The sequence below is a fragment of the Mastigoproctus giganteus genome, chromosome 2 (genome assembly GCF_048544385.1).
Source record: "Mastigoproctus giganteus isolate SK-2022 chromosome 2, ASM4854438v1, whole genome shotgun sequence".
NCBI lineage: Eukaryota > Metazoa > Arthropoda > Arachnida > Uropygi > Thelyphonidae > Mastigoproctus > Mastigoproctus giganteus.
The window spans coordinates 32,056,236-32,062,303 of NC_143576.1; the positions used below are offsets into that span (position 1 = coordinate 32,056,236).

Below are 6,068 nucleotides of genomic sequence, written 5' to 3' on the forward strand. Positions count from 1 at the left end.
TAGTTACCTCTTTGAGTAAATCCCACATCAGCACACTGTGATCACTGCCACCTATTGGTTCCTTTATTTGCAGATTAATGCATGAAGAATCCCTACTGATAATCAGATCAAGAGTATTACTCCCTCTAGTTGCCTCCCCGAATATGCTGCTGTAGAAAACAATCATCCAATAAATCCACAAAAACCTTGCTAGTGTATGAGTGACTAACCCACAAGTTCCAGACAATATCTGGGAAATTAAAATTCCCCATTATAAGACAATCTGATTTACTGGCCCACTTTATTTCTCTGTACAGTTGTTCATTATACTCATCAGACCTATAACACATTCCTACTCTTAATTTTGCTTTCCCAGTGCTTATGTCACACCAAACTGACTCAACACTGCACTGTCCACCCATGTCAACTGGCTGCACTTTCTTAGATTTTATGTCTCTCTTAACTAATATCTATATCCCCTCCTCCTTTCCTATTCTGTCTATTCTTTCTGTACACGTACTCCCCAAATTCCAATTCTGCATTCTTTATATCCATGTGACACCATGTCTCTGATATCCCAACAATATCTGCCTTTGATGTTTTGACCAACTCCTCAATATCATCAAATTTATTTACTAAACTCCTAGCATTGGTGTACATGCAAGTATACATTCTCCTGTTCTTATTCTTAGCTACACAAACACAGCCCATGTATTTACTTGTTCCGCGATGACTCCCAGCAGTCGCTGAAATCACCCACACCTTGTTTTCCAGGCTGCTGCTCATTCCAACAGAAGCAATGCAAGAATCACTTTCACCTTTGCCAGCGGCTACTGTTAATCTATCAGTCCGTGTATTCCTTCACTCTAGCTGTTTTCCGACCCACCTAACACTGCCTCGATAGCATCAGCAAATATTTTTGCACCCTTTCCATTTAAGTATATCCCATTCCTGTAGAAGCAGTCTCTCCTATTAACAGGCACAGACCAGGCTGAGAAAAATTCTACCCCATGAGCCTTGCACAATCTCTCTCTCCAGGGCTGAATTGATTGACAAGGCTTTCATCATATACTCCTTCCTATCGTGTCTGGGCAGAATTGCAGACACATTCAAATTCAACCCTAATTGGAGGCTTTTTTTCAACATTGACCTGTACTTGTTAAGTAATGCCACCGTTCTCCTACTCTTAATATCATTGGTGCCAACATGTACAACAATATCACCTTTTGTGCCCTTAAAAGACGATATCTGCTCTACAATGTCATCAACTTTTGGCAGGGGTAGACATACTCTAGTCCTGGTCCCATGTGCATGTATTCAGAGAAAAAAGATGTCAGAAATGGGATGCAGGGTATACTTTTTATGAGGAAGCAAACAGTTCTAAGAGGATAAGAATGGATAAGCTAGTATTGAGTCAGCTTAGTAAGACATATTCAGTGACAATGGAGTGAGTTGATGAAGTGAGAAAATTAGATTAGGGAGTGCATAACAAAGACGGCCTCCGTAGCCGAGTGGGCAGGAGCGGGAGTGCAGTAGCACACGCTCTTTGAGTAGACCGGGGTTCAAGCCCCTGACTGCTGAATACGGTCGATCTGCCAACCCGCACTGGACCAGCGTGGCAGATTATAGTCCATTTCCCTCAGCATGAATTGTTGAGGAGGCTTCCATCCTGCAGTGGGTTGATAATGGCTGCACTTTACTTTTTACCAATGATGAACAGAACAAAAACCTTTATGTATCAGAATAGAATAATTATTTATGTATCAGAACAGAATAATCATTTATATATTTATGTAGATACATAGAGTAGGCATATAGATAAGAGTAACTTATTATGGGATCCTTAAATATTACAAAAATAGACTGAAACCTGTGAATGGTCACTGATCCAGTAGCAATACATTTCTCAAACGATGAGATGAGCTGCCTTCAACCTCGTTCTCAAGGCTGGTGCAAGAAGTGCATATGCAGTCCTGCAACTACAATGAAAATAGATGGAATGAAAACAGAGTTTTAAATCCAAATATAAAATGTTTGGGGCTGAGCATGAACCACAGCACACCAAAATACTATTCCAGTTCACTGTAGGCATTCAAAAATGTCATATAATTAAAAATATACTTTATTAAAGAGCATTCCATTTTGGAAAATTTTCAGATTCTACCCAATTTTCCTATTATATCAAAGCCATTCAACTGTCGCTGGAGAGGCTAAAATGTTACTGACAGAAATTGAATGCAGTAATGCGTTGTTTCTGAACAATTCCAAAGTCTGCACTGATATATAATGCTGCAACTTTTACTAATAAATGTTAAGAATTTTTTGGCTGATATGCTAGCAAATTTGTTTGGGATCCTTTTCTTCACACAGAAATGACAAAAAAATAAACAGCACAGCAATAGAGAAATCTGCACTAACAGAGAGTAGAGTAAGGCTTTTTATCAATTTTCTGGCTGGCCCTAGAAAAAATATCCACATATGGACTGCCTACAGAAAAGTAGTGGAGGGGCTATACAAGAAATCCTTCTATATCACTCCAAAAATATATTTTCAATAGTGTAGTACAGGTACCTCTACAAGGAGTATAAATCTCTGAACTACACGACTAGGTGCTGATCACTTTCCATTCAAAACCAAATTTTATTGTATGTCAAACAGACCAAAGATGTTCAATCACTTCATGAGTGGGAGAGTGTTCTTATCTTGATCTACCAACTTGAAGTGGATTAGCAACCACTCAAATTATATGCACCATGAAAGTGGCAACATTTAGTCTAATAAAAACAATAAATTTGGTAGGTGATTAGAGGTTATCCTAAAACTAGTTTATTACCAAATGTCACTTCAACCATAAAGCAGGCTCCATTAGTTCCATTTAGTTCTTGATGAATGTGCTGTTTCTTAACGTGAAGTCTAGGAAATTTCCATTGGTGAATTAAATCATGGGAAGCATGATCAAGCTAATCAGATTTAGCTGATTTACCAATATTGTAGTTTACACAAGATAAAAACTAATATCGCCTGACCATTCTCTCCAATAGCTTGTCTAGTTCTTCCTTGAATTTATTCAAACTACCACTTCCACTGATGGAAATTTGTTCCAACAATCAACCACCCACTGCCTGAAGACAAAGTTCTGTACATCTACCCTACAGCCATGCTTCCTCAATTTCAATTTATGCCTCCTTGTGTGTAATCTGAACAAGAGGTAAAATGCCATCAACACTGAGCTTGCTCAATCAATTCAAAGCCTTAAACACCACAGATCACCTTGCAGGTGCCTAGTCTCCAAATCCTGTAATTTCCAAAACTGAAGTCTTTTTTGGTAAGAGCACCCTTTAGTTCCTTTCACCAATCCCATTGCCCTTCTCCACATCCATTTCAGCAGCTCTACATTCTTCCTAAAATGAGGTCTCCAGATCTGTATGCAGAAATCAAGTTGCAGCCAATCATTGCCCTGTACAATGAGGTAATCACCTCCTTATCCCTGCTAGCAAAGTTTCTACATATCATTAACAACACCCAATGAGGTGTCCTAACAACCCATCTGCACTGCTCAGAGAACTTTGTATCCAGCTACACAACTGACCCCCAGTTATTTTTTCATTTCCACTATGCTGAGTGTAGTACCACACAGTTGGTATATTAATCTTTGATTACTGCTACCCATATGCAGTACTTTGTCATTTCTTAACCCATCTAATTTTTTTAGATCTTATTGCAGTAGCTTACCTTGATTACTGTGATTAAATAATGTCGCCCGTTGTATCATCTGCAAACTTCTACATTAAGAATGTATATCTTTATCAATATCAAATACAGAAAACAATGGGCCCCAACACTTAAACCTGGGGAATTCCACTCATAACATTACTCCACAATGGGCAGTGTCCATTAAGGGGAAAGCTATTGCTATGGTTGGGTGGAAGAAGACAGAGTGGTTATTAATGCCACACTGCTCCAATCTGTACAGCAGTCTTTTATGCACAACAGCATCAAATGCTTCCTTGAAATCAAAATTATTTTTTGCATCCAGTTGCTCTGTTATTGTATCATAGTATCCAATCAGATTGGTTGGGCAAGATTGCCTCTAATTAAATGCATGCTGTGACTCCGTTATAACTGAATTCATGTCTAGCAGGGGCATTTTCAGGGGAGGTAGCATATGACCCCCCCCTTAACCATGCATAGTTCCTAGGTCCATCTAAAAAAAAAAAAAAATACTCAAAAAGCTGGTCATCAACCCCCCCCCCCACAAACCTTATAAAGATAGCCCTAGGTCTATCTAAAAAAACATTCAAAACCTGGTCGTCATTCCCTCCCTTACGATAGTAATATCCATGTTACCTCTCGATCCCCCTTTGTGAACCCCTTCAGAATGGAGATGGAAAGGAAAGACTAGGCCTTTCCAAACGGCCCCCTTTCAGAAACTGAAAATCTTCGAAAATGGCAAGTATATAGGTGTAAGTATATTAAAAATATATTAAATTTTAAATAAATAAATGCACAAGGCATAATACTTTAAGAGTTTGGTATCTATATAAATATCGGTGTTTAGATACACCATAGATAACTCTTAAGAAACTACAAAGTAGCTGTGGTAGGCATCATTTGCTTTTTCTCATATTGTGCTCTGCCTTCACGACGAGTTGCCATGATATTGCACTACTTCGAATAAGTAACGCTTCACTAATAGCGAAGACTATTGTTACTTATTCTCGGTTGAGTACCACCACCCAGACAGCACTGTTTCACGGCTATTGGCCGATCATCAGTGGGTGGGCAGGTACCCTGGTATTGCAGACATGACGACCCAGTTGTGAAGTTAATCGCACAATATGAGAGATGCCAAGAGGTGCAGATGTGAATATTTTAAATAAATAAATGCACAAGGCATAATACTTTAAGAGTTTGGTATCTATATAATATCGGTGTTTAGATACACCATAGATAACTCTTAAGAAACTACAAAGTAGCTGTGGTAGGCATCATTTGCTTTTTCTCATATTGTGCTCTGCCTTCACGACTAGTTGCCATGATATTGCACTACTTCGAATAAGTAACGCTTCACTAATAGCGAAGACTATTGTTACTTATTCTCGGTTGAGTACCACCACCCAGACAGCACTGTTTCACGGCTATTGGCCGATCATCAGTGGGTGGGCAGGTACCCTGGTATTGCAGACATGACGACCCAGTTGTGAAGTTAATCGCACAATATGAGAGATGCCAAGAGGTGTAGATGTGAATATTTTAAATAAATAAATGCACAAGGCATAATACTTTAGGGTGGTACTCAACCGAGAATAAGTGGTGGTAGTACTGGGTGGTACCTGGTGGTAGTACCGAGAATAACTGGGTGGTGGTACTCAACCGAGAATAAGTAACAATAGTCTTCGCTATTAGTGAAGCGTTACTTATTCGAAGTAGTGTAGTGCAATATCATGGCAACTCGTCGTGAAGGCAGAGCACAATATGAGAAAAAGCAAATGATGCCTACCACAGCTACTTTGTAGTTTCTTAAGAGTTATCTATGGTGTATCTAAACACCGATATTATATATTAAAAATATAAAATGAAACGCATACATAAAATGCCTACGCACCTCGTTACTTTCAAATAGTATAATTTATTAAATTATGCTATTTTGAAATTATATCTACAAAATTCCTGTAAAATCCCAAGGGTAGACAGGAATTAAAGGCTTTCAAAAATTCACATCGTATTAAAATAGTAATTTAAATAGTATGAAAGATCCAAGTCATGTTTTTACAAGCGCCATGACAGTGCTCTCAATTCAAAATGACACAACTAACGGCTGCAATCCATTACGTTATTTCAATGTTTTCATATTTAATTACGATGAGCCAGGAGGAGAGTTTCATTGACTCAATTCATAATTAGCCCAATTCTCTAAGCGTATTATGGGAAGTAAAGAATCAATTAAGAAGTACAGTAATTTCCCGGCTGTAATGTTAGAATAATTTCTGAATGACAACTAGCAATGGTACGACTTTTTTAAAGTAGGGGTCGCTGTCGGTTTTAACTGTTGAACCGCTCTATAAAAGGCTGTCTTTTAATTAATTATA

At 38.4% G+C, this 6,068-nt stretch overlaps 1 protein-coding gene across 2 annotated transcripts in view; it reads right to left on the reverse strand.

The window, feature by feature from the left end:
- LOC150089255 (dynein intermediate chain 2, ciliary) overlaps positions 1-5,689 on the reverse strand; it is a 317,847-nt gene extending 312,158 nt beyond the window's left edge. The window contains exons 1-2 of one of the 2 annotated variants that reach the window (XM_090388589.1): positions 5,585-5,605; positions 1,850-1,958 (exon numbers count right to left, since the gene is read on the reverse strand). The gene's annotated coding sequence lies outside the window, so the exon portion shown is untranslated. Of the gene's footprint in view, positions 1-1,849; positions 1,959-5,584 lie in introns of both variants that reach the window. The other variant, XM_090388583.1, reaches the window with a different exon arrangement.
- Between the last annotated feature and the right edge of the window lie 379 nt (positions 5,690-6,068).